The sequence below is a fragment of the Pleurodeles waltl genome, chromosome 5 (assembly GCF_031143425.1).
Source record: "Pleurodeles waltl isolate 20211129_DDA chromosome 5, aPleWal1.hap1.20221129, whole genome shotgun sequence".
In the NCBI taxonomy this organism is placed as follows: Eukaryota; Metazoa; Chordata; class Amphibia; order Caudata; family Salamandridae; genus Pleurodeles; species Pleurodeles waltl.
In genome coordinates this window covers 1531463873-1531488468 of record NC_090444.1, presented here as the reverse complement: position 1 = coordinate 1531488468, position 24596 = coordinate 1531463873, and positions in this window count along the sequence as shown.

Sequence of the window (24596 nt, the reverse complement as noted above, 5' to 3'; positions counted from 1 at the left end):
ATGCACAGCACAGCCCAGTTCCCCAGCTCTCCATCCTGCATTGCCCAGCTCGCTTAGTTGGACTCCGACTTCATGGGACCCTCTTTTGTTGTGTTGATACGACCGCTGTGCTCACATCTTCTGAATACCTGTTCAGGTGCTTCTGCGGGTGCTGCCTGCTTCTCCGTGGGCTTTCTGTGTTGCTGAGTACCCCTCTGTCTCCTCCTCCAAAGGTGACCTCCTGGTCCTTCTTGGGCCCTGGCATCGTCCAAAATCCTTAACCGCGACTCTTGCAGGTAGCAAGGCTTGTTTGCGGTCTTTCTGGATGGAAACAACTCTGCATCCTCCAGCATGACATGGGACATCTTCCGACCAAAGGAGAAGTTCCTGGCACCTTCCGTTGTTGCAGAATCTTTGTCTTCTTCCACCCGGAGACCGCCCTTTTACACCTTCATCTGGGGTTTAGTGGGTTCCTGCCCCGCCGGACACTTGCGTGACTCTTGGACTGCCTTTGCAGGTCCTCAGGTCTTTACTCCTACTTTTCAGGGTCTTGGGGTGGGGTATCTTTGAAACCCTTAGTGTTTTCTTACACTCCCAGCGACCCTCTACACACTACACTAGGTCTGGGGTCCATTCGTCGTTTGCATTCCACTTTTCGAGTATATGGTTTGTGTTGCCCCAGGCCTATTTTCTCCTATTGCATTCTATTGTGTCCTACAGTGTTTGCACTACTTTTCTAAGTGTTTTACTTACCTGATTTTGGTTTGTGTGTTTATTTTTGTATTCTATTTACCTCCTATGGGAGTATATCCTCTGAGATACTTTTAGGCATATTGTCACTAAAATAAAGTACCTTTATTTTTATTAACTCTGAGTATTGTGTTTCTTATGATATAGTGCTATATGATATAAGTGGTATAGTAGAAGCTTTGCATGTTTCCTTGTTCAGCCTAAGCTGCTAAGCCTCTAAGGCCTGATCACGATCTTGGTGGATGGAATACTCCGTCACAAACATGACAGATATTTCATGCGCCGTATTATGACCTCTTTCGGATATAATGGAATTGTAATACAGGGAATGGGATATCCGTCACATCTGTGCCAAAGTAATCCTGTTTGCCAAGATCGTAATCAGGCCCTTGGTCTATAACATTTTGGTCAAACCTTACACATTTTGAATGCATTGGTCAATATATATATATACTGAGAAGAATGACAGATCACCTAAGTTCGAAAATATTCACGACTGTACAATTGTAATATCTGATTGGGATTGTCTGTAAGCATCTGAAATGTTATTCTCTTCCAGACATGTAGGATCCACAGACTTCTAAGATCGATGTGGCTACCTCCAGGAAAAATTATTTCTTGGGCTTGGTGGAGCAACCTCAATCATAAGGTGAAATGAGGGAACATTTCTGAGAGGAGGAAAATGGCAACTTCACTTTGGAAACTGCTGAATCAAATTTTCTTTCTTTGCAGACATGTACCTTCGAACAGTTATAATTGGACACAATTTGTCGATACTAAGTTGAGGGTATAAATGCTTGGGCAAGGGCCACTCCCCAAATATTAGCAACTTCTTTGGCCATTTTCCACCCCAGGGGGAAGATCTGCAACTTTTTAGGTTAATCTGCCTCAGGGGGCAGAAGACCACATATGTTGAGGAAATGGCCCCTTGGCTGGTGGTGTGCATGAACCACCATTTGCCTGGTGGTGTGTGTGGACTGGCATGTGTTTGGCAGTGTGTGTGGCTGCATTTGTCTGGCAGGTTATGAGAACTGGTATTTGGCCATCATTAGGTTTGAACTAGCATTTGTTGTCAGTGTGTGTGCATTGCTGTGTTGCTGGCATTCTGCTGGTGGTGTGTGTAGACTGGAATTTGATTGGCAGAGTATGTGGACTGCTATCTAGCTGGCAGTATGTGAGGCTGGCCTTTGGCTGGCAGTGTATGTGAACTGGCTTTTGGCTGGCAGAAAGGGTAAGGGTCCCTTCCCTCTGGGGTGCCACTTCTTTACCTTTCCTTTGTGCCACCTATGGGGACTGATCAGGTGTTTGTGATGTTGATCTGTTTCCTGGGGCACACTTCTTTATATCTTAAAATAATATCAACTGTTTTATTTCTTATCATAATTTGCATTTATGAACTAAGGACTTAGGGCCATATGTACAAACACATTTTCCCATAGACACAGAATGGGTAAAAACCTTTGCTACATCTGGCCCTTAATTCGGAACTTGACTGATGGGTTACTCCGTCACAGCGGTAACTGATATCTCATCTGCCGAAATCTAAATCCCAGTGAATATAATGTGATTTAGATTTCTGCGTACGGGATATCCGTCACTGATGTGACAGAGTAACCTGTCTGCCAAGTTCTAAAAAAGGCCCTTATTATCTTATTTCTCCTTTTTATTGTAGTTAAAAGCTTTCAAAGTGCTTTGTGGTAAATCCTGCTTGCCATTTCAACATTGGTAGATCTGCAGTTCATGTAGTTGCATGTGTTTGTCAGGGAAACTTTTTTTGTAATGTTCACTTCAACTCATTGCCCTGTTTGGATGTTTTATCAACAGTTGCAATAATTGTAGAATATTTAGCTTATGTTTTATTGTGTTTCAAATTCATGTTTGGATTTGTGTATTGTGGTGTCTTGTGTAATTTTTTATATTTTTCCTTTGTAGTGGGAAATCTATGGTGCTAGCTGTGTCTGCACAGCGAAGGTGCAGATGATCCTCAGTCTACCTGTCTGTGGTCACATAATACCCCTCCTTAGCATGCCATGTGTCCACTTAACACATATGGCCCCACAGCCCTTGGAAATGGCATGTTAAGCAGTGGCTAATCATAGCACTACAGCTCCCAGAATGGTAAATCACAAAATTGCCAACAACAGTATACTGCACCAGATATAACTTGTCATGCATGTCAAGGCAATATGCCATTTAACCCATCTTGATTGTACTAGTGTGGAACAGTACATATCAATGACAGCAATGCAATGGCTCACTCACACTAACATCCTAACCAAAACACAGCTATAGCTGAGTGCCCATACATAATGGCCACAGATCAAAGATCTAAGCTAGAAACATACTAACCTGGTTTGGAAAGTCAGATTGCTGAGTGGATGCACATGCAGTACATCCATAAACAAGTCAATGTCCATTGTAAATTCATATACTGTGTTGCCATTGAGACCCCATTCAGACAGATATTTTGTCCGGCATGTTACGATCCCATGATAGCCTATGGAGATCGTAATAAGGTGGACGGGCACATCTGTGACTGATTAACCCATAAGCCAAACTCTAAATCAGGCCTTAAGTATATATATAAGAGTGTACTGCTATGTTCCCCATTTTCATTGTATGCTTTCATTATGCACTGTTAATTTTAAGAGATCTAGCGCAAAACTCCTATTGTCAGCATACTAAACTGAGGATATTTTAGTGTATACTCTCCACTCATGTTAGTCAAGGGCCATCTTGCCTGCAACCTAGCTACTGCTATTTTAGGCAGAATATATTGCTTCTGAAAAATATGATGAATATTACAAAGCAGCCCCTGCATGTTTGTCAAGGAATGATTAACTTAATTGCCAGTGCCTTCCAAAAAAGAACCTCAATATTATTAATTTTGTAGAGGAAGTAGCAGGATTTTGTAAAATGGGACTTGTTGTTCTCATACCTGCAGAATGGTTTAGATTTATAGTTTGCAGAAATTAATGTGTTTGTGTGATGCGGTTTTGTTTGTGGTTGTTTCCAGATTATGACGAATGCAAACTTCCTACGAAAGGAAACGTATGTCAGTTTGGGAGCTGAGTTTGTATTTTAGTTCATTTTTTTCATGTGTGGAATTAGTGCCACATCACCACACAAGGCAATTGTGCCATTTCTGTCTGGTTTGTGCCAATTTGTCAACCTAATTTACAGCATTGCTAGTTAATACCCAAATATTAGCTCAAAGACGCACCACGTTTACCATTTTGAATATATGAGTTTGTGCAGTTTCTTCTGTTTTAGCTTATTAAACATTACTTAAGGTACAACTTATCAATATTTTCACACCAGCAAATAATGGCAGTATAACTTGTGAAAATGATAACGTATACCCTTCATGAGTCAGCTCCTTTGACTTGAACGTATATAGCCCATTCATTTACCTCAAAGAGGAGATGCAAGTGGCCTGCGCAGGAATGCCTCTGTTTGAAATGTCTAAACAAATTGTTAATGCTCACAGACTAAGAAATCTATCCAGAAGTGCACCTTACAAAATACAAATGAGGCACTGTCAGAAAATGTAGAGCAAATTTTGCCTACATGTTAAATTTTCATTCAAGTTCTGCCATATACATTATTAGACCCTCAAGGTTAAAGTTGCAACGCAGAAAGCATTTTGTACAATTATTTCATCCTCCTGCCTTACACTGTTGATTAGGGCAACAGATACGGGGGGTCATTGCGAGTCTAACGGTCACTTGACCGCTAGACTCGCAGAAGCAGTCGAACCGCCACCAATGTGGTGGTTCGAGCATCATTATGATCACGGCAGTCGTGCCGCGGTCAGATCACCAGCACCGGCAGGATCAGAGATCCCAGACTTCTGGCAGAATGCAAAAATTCAAAGGTACAAAAGTATAAAAAATTTAAAATACGAAAAGGAAAATGATTTTCAAAAACATATTTTAACAACCTCCCCACCGTTTTTCCTTACTTTGACATCCAGCAATGAAACAACTCAATGTTTTACTAAACATACATTTTATTTAACACATTTTCAATAAATACATTTGAAAATTACTATAATACAATTTCCAAATACTTTTTAAAATAAAGACAAATAACATCAAGCTATTTTAAAATTAAATACATTACAAAAATATCATAACACACATATTATATACAACAATATTTTACTAAATATTATATATATATATATATATATATATATATATATATATATGGTGCAGATGTGTCTGACTTATAATTTTTTCATTTTCAACAATACTCTATACCGTCATTGTCAGGGGACTGCGATGGGGACCTGTTTTGCCCCCAGCTATGCGGGTTTATACATGGGCTGGTGGGAGGAACAGGTGGTCTGGAATATCACAGGTTTTGAAGACCAAGCAGTCCTGTGGGTGAGGTATATTGATGACATTTTTTTTATTTGTAAAGGTAATAAGGAATCAGCTCTGAACTTTATCGAGGAATTGAATGACAATCAATTGAATCTTAAGTTCAGCTGCACAATGAATTCAGCTGAGTTGGAATTTTTGGATGTGAGAATTAAGGTTATCAAACACAAACTGGAATGTGAATTATATAGGAAAGATACTGCAGGGAACAACCTAATTCATGCTATGAGTAGTCACCCAAAAAATCTGATTCACAGTATTCCTTACGGGGAACTACTAAGGGCTAGAGGGAATTGCAGTTTGGATGCCACATTTGAGAAAGAGGTTAAAGTAATGACGAAAAGATTTAGTGAAAGAGGTTATTCACAAGCTGTAATAGAAGAAGCTGTGAGGAGAGTTAGACAGATTAAAAGGGATGATCTTCTGGTCGAGAAGATGGATGACACTAAGAAGGAAATTATAAAGATAAGATTTATAACTTCAAATCATGATAGAGTTAAAGGAATTAAGAAAGCTTTCTTAAAATTTTGGCCAGCCCTTAAAACAGATGAAAATATAGGTAAATTATTGGACGAGTATCCGGCCTTTACTTTTAGAAGGAGTCGGTCTTTGAAAGATATGATAAGTCATAGTTTAATATCTAGTAATGAAAAGGCAAAACATATTAAAGGTTTTTTCACCTGTGGTAAATGCAAAGCATGTAAACATAGTTCCAAATGTAAGGAGGTACGCTTTCCGGGGACAAAAAAAACCTTTTGTAATAAGGAAACATGTTTCATGTTTATCAGATTATTGTATTTATGCTTTAAAATGCCCATGTAACAAATTTTATATTGGCAGCACAATACATATGGCAAAAAAACGCATATTGGAACATATGAGAGCAATCAGAAATGAAGATAAATCATACCCAGTGGTAGACATTTTAAGGAATACCATGATAAAAATGAGAGTAAATTACAATTTATTGTCCTTGACAGGGTCATAATGAAAATGAGAGGTGGCAATAGGACGTTGGATTTAAGAAAATTGGAATCATGTTGATTATTTAATGTAACACAATAGAACCTATTAGAATGAATAAGGCTGAAGAACTATCTGTGCATTTATATTGACTAGTCGTGAAACATTAATATGTTTTGAAATTTGTTTGAAACTATTATAGTATTTGCTTAAGGTTATATTGTTTAAATGTTTCTCCTTTCTTTGTTTCCATTGTTGGCAGGAGGCAGGAATGCCTAAATAAGAAGCAAAGGAGCTATTACATCTTTAAGACATTTTTGGACTACTTAGAAATGCATAAACAGGAGGAAGATTGGAGATACTAAAAGTAAGTATAGGTGCATTAAATAGAATGTAGCAAATCATAGAAAATAAAAAAATTATGTTGTAATGGTTAGCAGTAGTAACGCACTGTAAGATGGCTGCCATTGTTTTCTGAAGTAATGTAGTCCGTCTTTTGTGTTTACGTTTATGGTGTTAGTTATAATGGAAAGGGAAAAGGGGTTTAGAATATCTCTGTGAGCAAGGGAGCAGAGTCTCCTGAAACGCGTTGGAGGATTTTTTTGCCATTTCTGTTTGTCTGCCTGATTAAAGATATCTGGACTGTAGCAAGTAAGTGCCTGCGATATTGTCTTCTTTTTGAAGAAGTATTATTGATAATTTCTAAGGGTTCGTGACCCTTGTTGCAGCCTGCTGTGTAGGACGCTGACTGACATGCGACTATTCAGCATTATATATATATATATGTATATATACAGTGATATTAAGTACAAGACTGAACATAATTACCTTCGATCTTTATGTCTACAATAGTTTTAACATGACAATATTCCTATGGGAGAAACTGAGTAGATGGTTGAGGTGCTCAGGCACCAACCACAGTTACTGTCAGGATTTACCACTAAGGTCACTGAAGTAGCCTGTGCACAAAAGAAGACAGAATTAATTTAGACACAATGTGTGAAGTATTTATGCAGAAAACAAACAGTAATAAAGTGAAAACACAACTCTTGAAAAATCCCACACCAATTTAGAAAAAAAATGAGTACATTAAATTTTTTTTTATACCAAAATGACAAAATCCAATCAGTAGAAGCGGAGTAATGAATTTCCTAAACTTAAGGTAAAAACTAGCATCTAAAAGATCACAGTTCCATCTGGGGATATCTAGTCACACAAGACCAGGTGAAAATCAAAAAATATGGCTGACCCTAATGGAGCGTGGGTCAGATACAAGAAATGGATTGGCCCCGGTGGGAACCTACTTTCAAATTTTCATCAAAAAAATTCTGCTCAGCAGGGAAAGGTTTCAGCCAGTGTCAATGGAGCAGGTGTTGTTGTCATCGTAGAGCTATTGGATGATGTTGAGGTGAAGATTTCTATGTTCTGAAATGAAGCTGCAGGTGACGAGAGCTTCACAAGGCTGGATACCCCTTCTTTGAATGACTGCTGAACAGGATCTGCTGTTGTGGAGAAGAATGAAGCAGAAGTTGACGGGAAGTCAGGCCGACAAGCAATGCTTCTTTGGTGGATAGATAAGAAGGTAGGTCCCAGTCTACTCTAGGTTCTCAGAGCAGTTTTAGCCAATAATGTGTCAAGTCCCAAGTTTTGAAATTTGGTTATATTGACAATCTAGGTACAGTTTGCGAAACCACCAAGAATCCAGGACTGGAATAGCACCACTGGGAGAGCCAGGACTAACTCAGGCTGAGGCCAGGTGTGGATTCAAGATGGTAGTAGACGTTTGTGTCCCTAAGGCTTTTATGAGAAGGCCAGCAGATTAGCCCTAAGGGTCACTCTGGTTGTCCTGATTTCAAACAGCAAAACGGGGCTTAAGCAGTGGGTTCAAGATAGCCTTTAGCAAACAGAGCAGTCCTTCTAGGTGATGCAAAGCAGTCTTCTGAAGTACACAGCAGGTCACACCAGCAAGCAGTTCTATGAGAATTGTTCCGCTGGTCCAAAGGTGAACTAAAGAGTGAGTCTGAGGGTCCTATCTTTCTACCTGGTGCCTAGTGTGAAGTTTTTTGTGGTATGGCAGGTCACAGGCTATGGATTTGTAAGTGGGGATGTGCCCTGCTCTGCCCCACATCCTGCAGTGATGGTCCATTTAGGCACACCTAATCCCTCTATTGTGTGGCTGCCTGGGAGAAATATGCAAAGTACAACTGCCAACTGCACCCAATCATGTCACCCAAGAACATGCTGCAGGCACCAAATAGTTAGGGCAGTAAAATGCAACATTATTAATGTTGTTGCAACAATAATGGATTCCAGGAAAAATATTCAAGTATAACAAAATCCCTAAATCAGAAATTGACAGATTGGCAGATTGGGATGACATTGACTGTGTTAGGCGCTGCTATTTGTGGACCATCTAATTGATTGTGAGACCCTTTGCCTCTGTTTCTTTGTTTACACTGTAGCTTGTCTTTATATGTTTGTCTAGTGTAAAGTGGGGAGCCATTATTGTATGTTTGTATATCACTACTGAATACCATTTTGACTTTTTTGCACATTTATGTGTTTTTGCACCATTTCTTAATTTGGGATGTTGTATAATGTATGTTTATTTTAAATATTTTCTCTTGGAACCATTGTTTTCACTACATGGTTTAATTGTGCCAGGTTCTGGGTTGGTCGGACTGCCCCTGTTGTTGTCAAAACATTCTAAATGTGGCATTTTAAAAATTGTGACTTAAAATTTGACTTTATCATTAAAGAAGGTTTTAAATTATATTTTCTCAGACACCAAACATGAATATCCTACCTGTTCCCAATCAAACGTTAGCACTTATTAAGTGTAATAAGGCAACCCTATGTTATCCAATAGGGGAGGGGGGCTCACTTTATTGAAACACACATTTGTGAGTTTTTCTTCACCAGGACATGTAAAACTTAAAAGTATCACCTTGTAAGTACAATGCACCATTCCATGTGGTCTACCCATGGACTACCTTAGAGATGATTTATAAGTAATAAACATGGAGTTTAGGAAGGTTAAGGCATTTTGCCAAGGTGAATTGGCACTTTAAAAATACATAGAGTCTTCAATGGCAGACCTGGGACATATTTTAAAGTGTTATATAAGTGGATGGCACATTAAGTGCTGCAGACCCACTATTAGCATTTCATTTACAGGCCCTGGGTATATGTGATACCACTTTACTAGTGACATATAGGTAAATTAAAGATGGCAATCAGGTGTAAGCCAATTTTATCATATTTTAGGGAGTGAGTACAAGCACTTTAGTACTGGTTAGCAGTGGTAAAGTGCACAGGGTCCTAAAGCCAGTGAAGGGAAAAGGTTGGAGGAAAGGCCATCATATGGCTGACAGGTGTAACATCCTATAACACTATCTTTGCACACAATATTTTTTCAATATTCTTTCCAAACAATGTAAACAGTTCTGAACTAAGGCTCATATTTACTAAGGCTTTGATTTGTCTTAGCATTGTACAAGATGATGCATGGGCAATGAAAAGGCTTTAGTAAGAATTCTAAAGTCACCCAAGAAATTATTTGAGCTACCTTGAGTAATCTTGTAAAGAGATACGATGCAGCAGCTGGAGCTGGGTTGTGTTACTTTCATAGTGATAGGTATTTCTTTGGTGGAGCATGGGAGTTCCTGTGCATCTAGCAGTGGAATTTGATACAGTACCAAATTTACTGAAAACAGTAAACCTGGGATTGAAACAAAACTGGTACGCCACCTTGATCATGGCGTAAGGAGGAGAAATATGTTAGTTCCTATTTCATTGTGTCCTGCATTCTGCAACACACATAGAATGAGGAAATTGCCTCTAAGGATTGTTTCTGTACAGGAAGGTCCGCCTTCCTGCACAAAAGCAATCCTGGCCGTAATGCAGGCACCCTTCCAGTATGGCACAAGGTTGCCTGCAATGGTGCTAGTCAGCACACAGTGGGCTAGCACTAGGAGGGGGGCAGATGTATGCTATATCTTAGTAGATAAGCGCTTTTCTGCTCCCCCTATTCAGGCAACACAAGGGAGCAACTTTGTTTACTGTTTGCTTGCTTGTGTGAAACATGAGACAATATGCCTGTTCTGGTGGACTTCTCTTAACTGGAAGAGATCTTTATTGTAGCATGAATGGCACATAATAGCAGTCTCAGCTTCAATTTAAATGTCATTGACTTCTGGATGTTTTATTTTATTCTTAACTGCTTTCAAGGGAGAAGTGCTATTCATTGCCTGGGCCTTTTGAGGTAGTTGTTAGCATTTCCCAAAGGACCCATTTAGGCACCTACATATTTATTTTTTCTTTTGTTCTAGATTATCTACTCTAATGTTAGGTTTGGTTTGAATAACTTCTTGGGCAGAAACACTTCCCTCCAAGAAGTTAAACATTTATAGTAACTTCAACCAAAGGGAATCACCTGAAAAATGCAGGTCTTTACATTTATGTTTAACCTTCACTTTAAAATAATTTATTGGGGCCTCTTTAGCTCTATATATAAATGTCCTCCATGCTGGCGCATGAAGAGGGGCAACCATTCTATAGGTGCATTTGTAGTTCAATGGTCAATTTGTTTGTAATTTCACTTCTGCAAAATGTATTTCCTATCACAATTAGGCAGGGGTTTCCCTATGTGCATCTCTAGAATTTATCAGTTCTTCGCAAGAACAATCAACAATGACTCTGCTGTAGTCCTCTCCCAAAACAAAAAGAACCAAAATGTATTGTTCTTTTATTGTAAAAATATTTTCCAAAAATAGTACTTCTTCCATGATTATCTTTTTGTTCCTGTACTTGGGTAAACAGACTTTAATGAAGACACAATGTTCAGATCTAACAACTTGCGAAATCTTACGAGTTAATACCACTGGATTTTGACATTTGTTCTTAAACTCTGAATGTACTCTAACTCTAAAAGACACTGAAATAAACAGATAAGGCTGTGGGTGTTATTTTTGATTTGTCCCGTACAGTATGTGTAAAAATTACCTTCTGTCTCATAAGAAAAGTAGGACTTGAAAAGCCAATGTGCATAGATAAAACAATCTGGAATTCCTCCAAACACGGTATACAGACTACTAGATCATCACATTGCAGACAGCTGTGGCCAAACTCAGCTAATAAAAGCACACCACTCACTGATTAGGGACATTCAGCAAAGAAAGATTTAGCCTGTCCTCATACTATCTGTGGACCTTAGTGTGAACACGTGGGTGTTATAGGCTTCTCTCGTATCTAAGACTTCAAGTGGGGGTTAGAGTTCACCAGAGATCAAAGAAATACTTTTATGAGGGCGACATGTCTTAGAGGTGAAATTTGCTCTGCTCTCAGAGTTTTGGGAATTTGGGCAATCCACACTATAAGGAGTAACGCAGAGTTTCCTGTATTCCACCATCAGGCACATGGCAGGACTTTTTTTTTGTTAGCACATGTTAGAAACACTTTTGTCATGCTCTGGTGAGCGCCATGATACTGTCAGGCCACTTGCGAGCACCTGTAATATTTTGCACTTGCTAGCACACCTTTTGGCTACAACAGTGTCTTTATAGTGACCCTAATGTCTGTAAGCGACTGCGCCTTGAATAGATTGTCTACTCAAGTTGTTTTTTAGTGCAAGAAGCTTTATTCCACGTTTTTTCCAACAGGAAGGAAGGGCCCCAGAGACTCCAACTTCCTGTTCCTGTCCAGTAGACTCCTCTAAGTGCTTTTTTCTTCTTCTGGTCAATTTTCACTTGGGTTGAGGTGGTCAGAAAATTCTCTGTCTGCTGAATAAAAACCATTTAATTTAAGGAATTTGTGGCTCATTATAAGTTCGGCAGTCGGATGAGCCGACTGCCAAACCTGCCAAACCTGCAGAGATGAGGTGGCAGTCAACCCAGACTTACTGGTGGGAACATTGTATTACAACGTTCCTTCCAGTCAGTCTGAAGGGAAGAGTGCTACCGTATTGGTCTTGGCTCCCTTAAAGGAGCTGAGGCCAGTACCTTGGTGTAGGAGGCTGGCCTGGCTTATAGTGGGCACCTTGTGATACTTACACCCTGTGCCAGGTCCAGTTATCCCTTATTAGTAGAATAGAGGTGTTTCTAGCATCTTAGGCTGATAGAAGGTAGCTATGGCAAAGAAGCTTAGGCTGAACTAGGAGTCATGCTAAGCTCCTACTGTATCACTTTTGTCATATACCACAATATCATAAGAAAACACAATACTCAGAGTTACTAAAAATAAAGGTACTTTATTTTAATGACAATATGCCAAAAGTATCCCCAAGAATACCCTCACTTAGAAGGTAAGTAATATACACAAGTTATATGCACCCAAAACAGGTAAGTGACAGTTAGAAAAGTAGTGCAAACACTGTAGAATCACAATAGGATGCAATAGGTGAACATAGGTCTAGAGGTAACACAAACCACATACTCCAAAAGTTGAATGCGAATCACGAATGGACCCCAGACCTATGGGAACTTGTAGAGGGTCGCTGGGATTGTACGAAAACAGTCAGGGTGTCCAAGAAACCCCACCACAAGACCCTGAAAAGTAGGAGTAAAGTTACCCTACTACCCCAAAAGGGCACAATAGTCGTGATAGGGAGATTCTGCAAGAACCACAAGCACCAGCAAAACATTGAAGACGGATTCCTGGACGTGAGGACTTGCAAGGCAAGGGGACCAAGTCCAAGAGTCGCGATAGTGTCCAGGGGGGGCAGGAGCCCTGGAAACCTCAGATGAAGGTGCAAAAGGGCTGCCTCCGGGTGGAAGAAGCTGAAGATTCTGCAACAACGAAAAGGGCTAGGAACGTTTCCTTTGGAAGGAAGATGTCCCACGGCGTGATGGATGTTGCAGAAGTGTTTCCATACAGAAATACCACAAACAAGCCTTGCTAGCTGCAAGGGTTGCAGTAGAGGTTTTGGGGTGCTGCTGGGGACCAGGAAGGACCAGGATGTTGTCCCTTTGAGGAGGAGACAGAGGGGGCACTCAGCAACTCAGAGAGCCCCAGCAGAAGCAGGCAGCACCCGCAGAGGTACCAGAGCAGGCACTTAGAAGATTTGTGAAACCAGAGTCACAAAAGCAGGGTCCCACGATGTCGGAGTCCAACTCAGAGGGTTGAGCACTGCAGGACGGAGTGCTGGGGACCCAGGCTAGGCTGTGCACAAAGGAATCCTTGGAGAAGCGCACAGAAGCAGGAGCAGCTGCAAATCACACTGTAAACAGGTTTGCAGTCTAGCGTGGGGAGGCAAGGACTTACCTCCACCAAACTTGGACTGAAGGATCACTGGACTGTGAGGGTTACTTGGATCTAGCTCCTGTGTTCCTGTCTGAGGGGTTGGCAGCAGCAGCAGCTGCAGTGGAAACCCCAGAAAGGCAGTTTGGCAGCACTCGGGTTCTGTGCTAGAGAGACCAGAATGGTATTGGGGTGACAATTCCATGATCTTAGACATGTTACATGGCCATGTTCAGAGTTACCATTGTGACGCTATCCATAGGTAGTGACTTATGTATAGTGCACACGTGTAATGGTGTCCCCGCAATCACAAAGTTCAGGGAATTTGCCCTTAACAATGTGGGGGCACCTTGGCTAGTGCCAGGGTGCCCACACACTAAGTAACTTGGCACCTAACCTTCACCAAGTGAGGGTTAGACATATAGGTGACTTATAAGTTACTTATGTGCAGTGAAAAATGGCTGTGAAATAACGTGGACGTTATTTCACTCAGGCTGCAGTGGCAGGCATGTGTAAGAATTGCCTGAGCTCCCTATGGGTGGCAAAAGAAATGCTGCAGCCCATAAAGATCTCCTGGAACCCCAATACCCTGGGTACCTAGGTACCATATACAAGGGAATCATATGGGTGTACCAGTGTGCCAATGAGAATTGGTAAAATTAGTCACTAGCCTGCAGTGAAAATTTTAGAAAGCAGAGAGAACATAAACACTGAGGTTCTGGTTAGCAGAGCCTCAGTGATACAGTAGGGGCAACAATGGGGCATCCAGGCACCACACAGGGAACACATACAGGGCATACATCATGAGCACTGGGGTCCTGCCTAGCAGGATCCCAGTGACACAAGGGCAAAAACAACATACATAAAGTGAAAATGGGGGTAACATGCCAGGCAAGATGGTACTTTCCTACACTGCCAGCACCCTAGGAATGCTCATTGTCAGAAAAGCAGACAGCTTGCATTCTGAGGGTGCTGGACAGGAGTTCCCCATGGGCAGTGCAGGTGCCTCCATGTGGCCCCCTGTACTGTGGTTCTGCCAGCCTTTCCATGGTTGGCAGAAACTGGAATTTTGATCATGGCGGTGGTGCTGAACTCTGTGCCACTATGGCTGAATACAACTCCAACTGCTGTCAGCCCATCAGGAACCATGTTCCTGGCAGGCACAATGGTCCCCTTCCGGTCCAATTTTCAATGTTGTAATGTGGCCTTGGGACCACCTGGAGTGCCGTGGCCCAGCTGCCACTGCAGCATTGTTTGTCCTAGGACTACCAATGTCATAATGAGGCAGTTTATTTTTGTGGTATCACACAAGTAAATTAAAAAATATATTGTATAAGTTTGTTGTTTGTTTGATGGGGCATGCACCAGCATTTCTTTGCACTTTTATTTTATTTTTAAATTTCATTGTTGTGCGTGGCCTGGAGTTTCGGTAGGGGCTTAGTTATTTTTTTTTGCATTTCATTTTTTGCTTTTTGTAAATGAAATATGTTGCACAGCTCAGTACCTTTTCTCCATGTTTGTTACATTTGCAATTTTCAAAAGAGGGGATGCTATCTGCTCCAAGAAGCTCCCCCTCCCCACTGGTGGGCAGTCCCATGGGATTGCTAGTATAGGTATGGAGGTGGAGGTGGAAGTTGGCCCAGGGCTGGGATCAGGGTACGCAGAAGTCACCTTAGTATCTGTGGGTGGGGGGGACATTGCAACAATGGGACTGAGGTGGAAGAGATGCAGGAGCCAGAGTGACAATGGTCACAGAAAAGCTGTTTTCTCCAGAGCAGGTTTTACCTGGTATCTTCCACCAAGTAACTTATGCAGATAGCAGAACATAACTCCATCCCATGGCTCCTCCCAGTAGAATGTCTGCTGGGAAATGATCTGGAAGCATCTGAATGGTCAGAGGTGGGAAAAAGGGACCATGCACAGAGGCCGGACCTCCCTGAATGGGTGTGTGCTGGCACTTGGACCCTGGAACAATGGGCCAAGCCTCCAAGAAGAAGAGAAAGGGCACTGGGTCTGGCTTGCCAGCCCCACCAAGTACAGAGAGTCAGGAGGAATCGAAACCTGAGGGGGAGGATCTGACCTCTGAAGGAGGACCCCTTCCCCTGCAAGCTCTGCCTGACTTGGCAGAACTACAAGGGGCAGGTGGGCCCACCAGAAAAGAATCGTGCCAGGGACAAGGAGAGTGTCCTACTCTTGAGGGCCTGAGGCAGACTGCTGCCAGGCAAGAACAAGGGGATAACAGTGGGACCCACAAGGTTTATTGGGTCGATGGAGTTCTCTCCACGGAAGCAAGGGACCTCAAACCAGGGGCAACCAGGAGAGTGGTGGTCCCCCAAAAGTATAGAGAATTCCTCCTAACATTGAGCCATGATATTCCCTTAGTTGGACATTTGGGGCAGACCAAGACTCGGAACAGGCTGGTCAACTACTTCTATTGGCCTCACATGTCAGAGAAAGTCAAGGAGTTTTACAGCTCCTGTGTCACCTGCCAGACCAGTTGCAAGATAGGGGGAAAGCCAAAGGCTTCCTTGATACCACTGCCAGTGGTAGGAACTCCCCTTGACAGGGTGGGACTTGATATTGTTGGTCCCCTAGACCCAACAACTGCCACAGGCAACAGGTACATTTTGGTGGTTGTGGGCTATGCCACCAGGTATCCTGGTTAAATAGCCCTCAGAACTGTCACTGCTCCCACAGTGGATAGTGCCCTTCTTGGTGTGTTCACCAGAGTGTGATTCCCAAAGGAGGTGGCCCCCGATAGGGGCGCACATTTTATGTCAGTCTATCTAAAAGCAATGAGGAATAAGTATGGTGTTACATATAAATTCGCCACCCCCTATCGTCCCCAGACCAATGGTCTGGTGGAAAGATTTAACAAGGCCCTGAAGGGCATGATCATGGGGTTGTCTGACAAACCCAGGAGGAGATGGGATGTTCTCCTCCCACGACTGTTTGCATACCGATAGGTGCCACAAAAATGGTTGGATTTAACCCCTTTGAGTTACTGTTTGGGCACTCGGTAAGAGGCCCATTGTGCTTGGTGAGAGAGTCTTGGGAGAAACCTATCAAAGAGTCCAAGCAGAATGTGCTGTATTATGTGCTGGGCCTGGATGGCTGAGTACATGAAGTATCAACCAGGAGGCCTGCCAAGAGCTCATGAAGCTCTGGGCTGAACAGAAGGCTACCATGTCTGAGTGTCTCCCAGGTCAGCCGGTGTGGGTTTTGGAGCCTTTGGCTCCTAGGGAACTTTAGGCCAAATGGACTGGGCCCTATACACGTTTGGAAAAGAAGGGTGAGGTCACTTACCTGGTGGATCTTGCCACTTCCAGGAATCGTCATAGGATCCTGCATGTCAACAGACTGAAACTCCACTAGGATAGGTCAGACATGACCATGGTGATGGTCACTGATGAAGGGAAGCAGGAGGAGAGTGAACCTTTGCCAGGCCTCCCTTCCACAAATCAACAGGATGGGTCTGTTGAAGGAGTGGTACTCTCTCCCAGGTTGACAGACCAGCAGTAAAAGGACTGTAGAAAAGTTTTGGAGCAGTTTGCCGGCCTGTTCTCTTTGCCCCTGCGCTCACCAATTGGTGTATCTATGCTATTGACACTGGTGACAGCTTACCTGTCAAGAACAAGCTCTACAGGCTCTTTCACCAGGTCAAGGCCAACATCAAAGCTGAGGTGGCTAAGATGTTGGATAGTCGTTGGGCCAGCCCAGTGGTACTGATACCAATCCCAATTCCCAAGGCTGGAAAAAGGAATTAGGATTCTGTATAGACTACAGAGGTCTAAATGCAGTCACCAAGACTAATGCTCACCCCATCCCTAGAGCTGATGAGGTCATTGATAGGTTGGGGGTTTTCAAGTTCCTGAGTACATTTGACCTGACATCAGTATACAAGCAGAGTGCCATAAGTCCAGGAGCTAAGAAGAGGTCAGCATTTTCCTCACCAGAGGGCTACTTTCAGTTCAAAGTGATGCCCTTTGCCCTGAAAAATATTCCTGCCACATTCTAACAGTTGGTGAACAGAGACCTGACTGGGTTGGAATCTTTCAGTACAGCTTCTCTAGATGATATAGTTAAATTCAGTTCCACCCGGGAGGACCATCTGGTCCACCTGAAGGAAGTGCTTTAGGCCCTGCTTTAAGCAGGCTTGACTATCAAGGCAAGCAAGGGCCAGATAGGGCAGAGTTCAGTGGTGTACCTGGGCTACATTGTTGGTGGCGGCCATGTATAGCCTTTCCAGTCCAAGATCCAGACTATCCTGGATTGGGAGGCTCCTACACCCTAGACTCAGGTCTGGGCCTTTCTTGGACTGACTGGTTACTACAGGAGGTTTGTTCAAAATTATGGGGCCCTAGCGGCTCCTCTAACAGAACCCGCTTCAAAGAAACTAAAGAAAGTCATTTGGACTACAGAGTGTCAAACAACCTTTGGCACTCTGGAACAGGCTATGTGTTCAGCACCACTGTCACTGGCCCCTAACTATAGCAAGGATTGTATAGTGCAAACAGATGCCTCAGAAGAAGGGACTGGGGCAGTGTTAGCCCAAGTTAATGAAGAGGGCCAGGATCACCCAGCTGCCTTCATCAGCAGGCGACTCCTCCCCAGAGAGAAAAGATGGAGTGACATTGAGAGGGAGGCGTTTGCTATGGTCTGGTCCCTGAATAAGTTGAGGCCATACCTGTTTGGTACTCACTTCTGTGTTCAAACTGACCACAGACCTTTTAGTTGGTTAATGCAAATGAGGGGGTCAAAACTGTTAAGGTGGTCCATTTCCTTACAGGGGATGCACTTCGCAGTTGAACATAGACCTGGGAGTGCCCATGCCAACACAGACGACCTTTCCAGATTTTTCCACTTAGCTGATGAGGACTACCAGGGTATAAGTTAGTACCCATCGCCTTTCATCTGGTGGGGGCAGTGTAAAAAAGTCCTCCTTTTTGCCCACCAAACTCTTTGGCAGATACTATTGGTTACTGACTCTTGGTTGTGTACTGGGTACTTCTTACCAGTCCCAGGGCCAGTGCTCTGTGTAAAATGGATGCAAGTTAGGCTATTTATAATTGGCAGTATCAACCTACCTATTAGTCCCTAGCATATGGTAGGGCATGTAGGTTTAGGCACCCAAGCATAGGTCGTGCACCCATAGATGCACTGCTGGGGTTCCCAGTGTCATTTTAAAGGCAGGCTCACCTTTCTGGATGCTTTTAAACTAATGTTATATGAAAACATGACTTTGGAATTAAAAGTACTTCCAAAGTCTTAAACTACATTATGTTTACATGCAAATCACCCCTAAGGTGTGCCCTATGTGTCCCTAGGTTTGGGTGCCGTGTAACTATAAGCATGCAACTTATAGAAATTGTTTTACAAGCCCTGGTGAGGTAAAATAGCCAAATTCTTTTTTCCTCACTGTAGTGAATGGCCTGGATAGGCTAAAATGGGGAGACTTTATTTTAATTAACAAAGTCCCCTTAAGTGCCAAATACCTTGAGCTTGGTATCAAATTAATTAATATAATACATCCCACAACTTGCAATTGTTGGATTTGATATAACTAGTTCAGGTAAGGAGTTTTAATACTCTAACTGAAAGTTGCCAACTTCAGCTCTGTAGTGCCTTTCTCTGATTGGCCAGCCTCTGGCAGCCTGGCCAGGCTGCCTTGATGAGGTGTGAAGTGGCTTGGGCTGAACAGAAAGGAAGTGGCTGGTGAAGGAGATCTGCCTCAGCTGTTGGGCAAACAGGATAGGGGGAAGAGCAGCCAAACTGGTCTTCAAAGACAGGGAATGATATTTGGAGTAACCCAGCACCTCCCTCACATCCTGCAACCTCAGACAATTAGGTGCCCTCTTAATTAGATTAGGAGAAGGCAGGAGAGGGGTGTGTTTATGATTTTTAGCCACACCAGTGGGTTGGCTCAGCCAGATCTAACCTCCAAAAATTACTTTCAGCCATGTTGGATTTTTGAGGAATGTTGCTTCCTGGATTGATTTTTGCCACCATTTCCAAGAAGTGTTCATTAAAGGGGGAAGGAGCTTGTCTGTGATTGGATACCAGGGACCACCCTACTTTCCACCCAGGAGCAAGTATAAATATTGCAGAGCTGGACCCACACCTCAGATCCCTACAAGGAAGAACATCAGAAGAAGAAGGTTTGCCCTGCTGGACCCCTGACCTGCACCTGACACTGCACTCTGTAGGTCTGCACCAGCTGCACAATTGGGTTTCACCACAAGAAGGACTTTCCCTGGCTTTAACTGGTTCCAGAAAGGACTCCCTGTTTTCTACAAGTGAAAAATAGCTAACCAGAGTCCCCTGCATCAAATCCTGAAGAAACCGACCAGCTGACTACTGTCCAATGTCCATTTTGGAGTTTGAGCCATTTTGTGAGTTAGAGTCTGCACCCTCGAGGAGCCTCTCAGAGCTTCTGGAACCTTGGGGTGAGCTGTGGACTCCTAAAAGACCTTCAAAGACCTTCTGGAAGAAAATCCAGAAGTTTGGAAAAAATTGGTGAATTTTGGGAAAAAACTCCACGAGGGACTCACCCGCTGAGATGAGTCTAGCCAGCTTACCTAAACCGTGACCCGGCCTGACTTGTAGGTTCGTCCCGCTGAAGAAAAGCTCCAAGAAAGTGACTTAGTCCGAACGTATAAAGTTGACCGGGACTTCCCGTGCAGCATATCCGAAGAGGGCTCTAGGGAGGGTGGATCGGACTGGCGACTTTGTCCTGCTGAACAAAATCTTCAGAAGACAACTAAGTCCAAAGGTAAACCGAAGCCTCCTCTTGCCATAGCTGAGCAGAACTCCATTGCGGTCAGCCTTAAACTTTGACTTTGCCCTGGTCAAGGTGTGACCAGATGATCAGATTGGCACTTTTTGTTCCTAGGAGCTAAAAAACACTAAGGTCCTCATTATAAACATGGCCGTAAAGATTTCACCGCCGGCGGTGGCGGTAACTACTGCCAACAGTCAGCCGGTCTGCATCGCCAAATAATGAAGCACATGAAAAATAGACACCCTGAAAACCCAGAAGAGGAGTGCCGATAACGATGGAAGAGGCTGCCCACAGGTCGACGGAAAGGCCCTACCTACCCATCAAATAATGAAGCACGAGACCGCCGTCATTTCCGGGGCGGGAACCACCACCACGCAACGCCAGACGGAAACGACCCAAATAAAAGGAAACAATCACCGGAGCCTCACACAACACGCTGAAGCAGACATGGAGAGAAAGTTTCAAATCAAGCCAGTCCTGCTCCTTGCCATAAACCTCAACGACTGAGACCGCCGACAAAGACAACGACAGTAAGATCCGCAACCTACTAAACAAGGGAAGAAAGGACACAGTTACATACTCACCATCTCCACCCTCTCTGCAATGCACCCACAACCCCTCATAACAGCACAAGCCATACACACCTGAAGAAGAGGTACTTACCCAACACAAGGCCAAGACAACAAGCCCAAAGTACACACATGTGTACAACACCCCTCCACAAATAAATGATGAACCACGGATCCAGAGTGTGCTAAAACCAACATTGGCCACACAAACATTTATTAAGATCCAGGAGCAGCAGAAGTCCAACAGAAGGCCAATGGCCAGTCCATAGTCCAAAGTCCGATGGGCCCAAATGGCCCCAACATGACTCCCACAAGTGCAAATGGTACTCCATTGTGAAGGGGCATCAATGGGCCATCCAGGCACCTCAGGGAACAGGGGCAGAGGGTGGTGGGGGTGGGGACTTATGTCTGGGAGGGAGGGGTTTGGGTTTACTTTTGGGAGGTGGAGGGGGCTTGGATCTGGCCTTGGAAGGTAGTGGAGTGGCCTTGGACTGGGGTGCTGCAGATGTACCTGGGCCAGCACAGGGTCTCTTGCTTATGGGGAGGTAGCACGGGAGTGAGACGGGTGGACGAGGCGGGTTCTGACGTGGGAGGAGTAGACAGGGCAAGGAGGTGGGCACGTTTAGGGATGAGACGGGGTGGGCCAGTGAGTTCAAGTAGGTCAACACGGGATAGGAAAAGTTTTTTAGGGGCAGTCGGGGTGGACCTGGAGGGAGGTGTGGGAGTGGAGGTAGAGGGAGTGGTCGTGACTGGTGTAGGTGTGTGTGACGTGGATGCAGGTGACTGTACGGTATGCTGAGGTGTGGTGGATGTATGTTGGGTTGGTGTCTGGGAACGTTTCAGTGTCTTGGGAGGAGAGGGGGTGGACACAGTGGGACAAGACAGGCTGCCAGTGTAAATGTATGTTGTCTGTGTGTCTGCAAGTTTGGTGAGTGTGCTGCATGTGTTACTCAGAGTAGTTGTGGTGAGTGCAGGTGTGGTGTCTGGGGTGCATGACTGGATGTCTGATGTTGTGGTAACTGCCAGTGCTTGTGAGTGTGCATGTAGAGGTGACAGACAGGAAGGCGGAAGATATGGGCACACTGGGGGAAGTGGATGTTGGTGTGTGTGGCTTTGTATGTTGGCTGTGTGTATGCCTGTGGTGGGAAGTGTGGTGCTTGTTTTTTTCAGTGTTGTTTTAATGTGTTGAGGTGTGTGCATGGCTGTCAGAATGTGTGCTTGGAAAGGGTGAAGGGAGTGGGGTGCTGGAAGGCATAGAGTTGGTTGGAGGGGGGACAGAATGGCCAGGGACACTGGCTGCTGTCAAAGAGGAGGCCAGTTCCTGAAAAGATCTCTGTAGGCCAGACACAGCACAGTGAATGCCATCCATGGCACTAACGGTGGTTGTCTGCCCTACAGAGATGGCCCTCAGGAGGTCAATAGCCTCCTCCATGAGGGCAGCAGGGCTGACTGGGGCAGGTGATGAGATGCCTGGGGTGAAGGAGACGCCCACCCTTCAGGGTGAGCGGGCATGGGCAACTGGGTGGGGAGCAGCTGGGAGGGCGGTGATGGTATAGGGGTGGCAGAAGATGACACAGAATGGGTGGGCCCATTAGGGTCTGCCACCACCAGGGAGCTCCCATCGGAGGAGGTATCAGAGTCACCACCTCCAGTCGTCGTTGCCTCCCCTGTGGTACTCCCCTCACCTGCCAACCCCCTAGTCCCCTTGGCGTCACTCGACTCTGCCTCCATGGAACCATGGGCCGCTGCATCCCCACTCGCCGGTGCCTTGCTCCCTCGCCAGATGATTCTGATGTATCCAGACAACACAAGAGAACAGGGATGGGGAGACAAAACAGGAGAGACACTTGTAAATAGCTGAATGGAGGTACATAACTGGTTCACACATACTCCCACCCTGCAAATATACCGCCATGCAGCACCTACTGCTACACACATAGCTATGCTCCTTACTAGTGGCCACAACCCTGCTCTACAGCCATTTACAACATAACAGGAGGACCTGAAGTACTGCAGACCTGTTCCTTACAATCTAACTTTCCATGGGGGCCAATATGTAAACAACAACAGTCAGAGTCCCTGCCACTAGACAGCATACATACTATAGCACCCTCACACATCCATCAAGGAAGCACATGAAGGATTCTGTACTCACCCCCTTGTGTCTGCTGTGCAGCCTTCAAATGCCCATCCAAGTCTGGATACGCCCCCACCAGAATGCAGCACATTAGGGGGGTGCAGTGGCCAATGGGCACCCCTTCCTCGGTGGGAGGACTTCCCCAACTGGGCCTCGTAGGTCTTCATGGCCCAGCGCTGCAGGTCCTCCCACAGCTTCCTGCAGTAGATGCTATGCCGGTTGTAGACCCCCAAGTCAGACAATGCCCATTAGATACAGCTGGCTATACGTCCCCTATGGAACGGACACTCACAACCTCATAACAGGACCTCAAACAAGCAGCATGTCATTAACTCCACGACTGTACAGTGTCAAATCGTGCAAACGTTTACAGCCATCTACCTCCATTACATACATCCAGGCCCCCCAAACCGCCTACTCACCTCTACCTCTGATCGACAATAGAGCTTGGCGTACAGGGGTAGGACCCTGTCCACCATCTTCTACAGTTACTCCGTGGTAAAGGCCAGGGCCCTTTCCCCTGCCACTTGTGTCATTTCCAGGACCAGAGTCAGGACACAGCAGCACACTCAGTGGAGTACCTGCATGCATGTAAACCAGGAGTCAAGTGAAGTTGGGGTGACGAGATGGCGTACGCTCTGCGCGGTGTGCACCGTCACCGCTCGCGGCAATCATGATAGGCTCATACTCCCCATTGACAAGCATGTAAACCAATGAATGGTTGCATGGCGGTGAACACTGCCTTACACCATTACTACAACCGCTAGCACTATGAGGTCACTTCCACTACAACACATATTGATTACAGGGACAGACATTTTATACATTACTACGCAGTTATTAATTTCTTATTGGCCTCATGCAGGCCCTATTGTCCCCAGCCCCCAAAGACATTAACAATTATAAATGTAATCACCACAACCGTCCAGATGTATCATTGAGGACATGTCACTCCAGTTTAACATCCTACTATGCGTATGTGTCATCAACTTTTATGCCAGCAGTGCTGAATATTCAACATGTTGAGCAGATGAATGTGTGTTCCTCACATATGTTCTCCACTCCTATTAGGCACAGACCCATGTGACGAGGGAGGGCCCCATCAGTGTACAGACCACTTGTTGATTTGGGGACCATGGTGGAGCATCACATAATTATCAATTACAGACTCACTCGTGCTGCTATTCATGAACTTTGTGCATTGCTGGATCCAGCACTCTACCCGGCTAATCGGAGTGAGCATGCCATCCCTACTGAAGAGCAAGTGCTCTCCGCACTCCATTTCCTGACCATGGGCTCATTTCAGGTGATTGTGGGCATGGGTGCAGGTTTTTCACAGCCAATGTTTAGCCTCATACTGTCCAGATTCCTGAATGCATTCCTGGATTCCTAAGTGAGGTTCTATGTGAGGTTTCCCCAAAGTGCTGAACTCCCTGCCTTCAGGTCAGACTTTTATGCCTTTGCCAACATTCCCCATGTGATAGGTGCCATTGATGGACCACATAGCTCTCAGCCCCCCAAGAGTAATTGAACAGGTGTACAGAAACAGGAAGAACTTCCACTCAATGAACATACAATTGGTGTGTACTGCAGACCAATACATTTCACATGTGAATGCCATGTTCCCTGGGTCAGCCCGTGATTCTTTTGTTCTGAGGAACAGCAGTGTGCCATACACGATGGAACAACTACAAGGGGACAGTGGATGACTCATAGGGGAGTGTGTTTGACACTTTTTCTGTACATGGTTGACAGCCAGGCTGTCTGCAACTGATAGTAGTTTGTTACAGTCC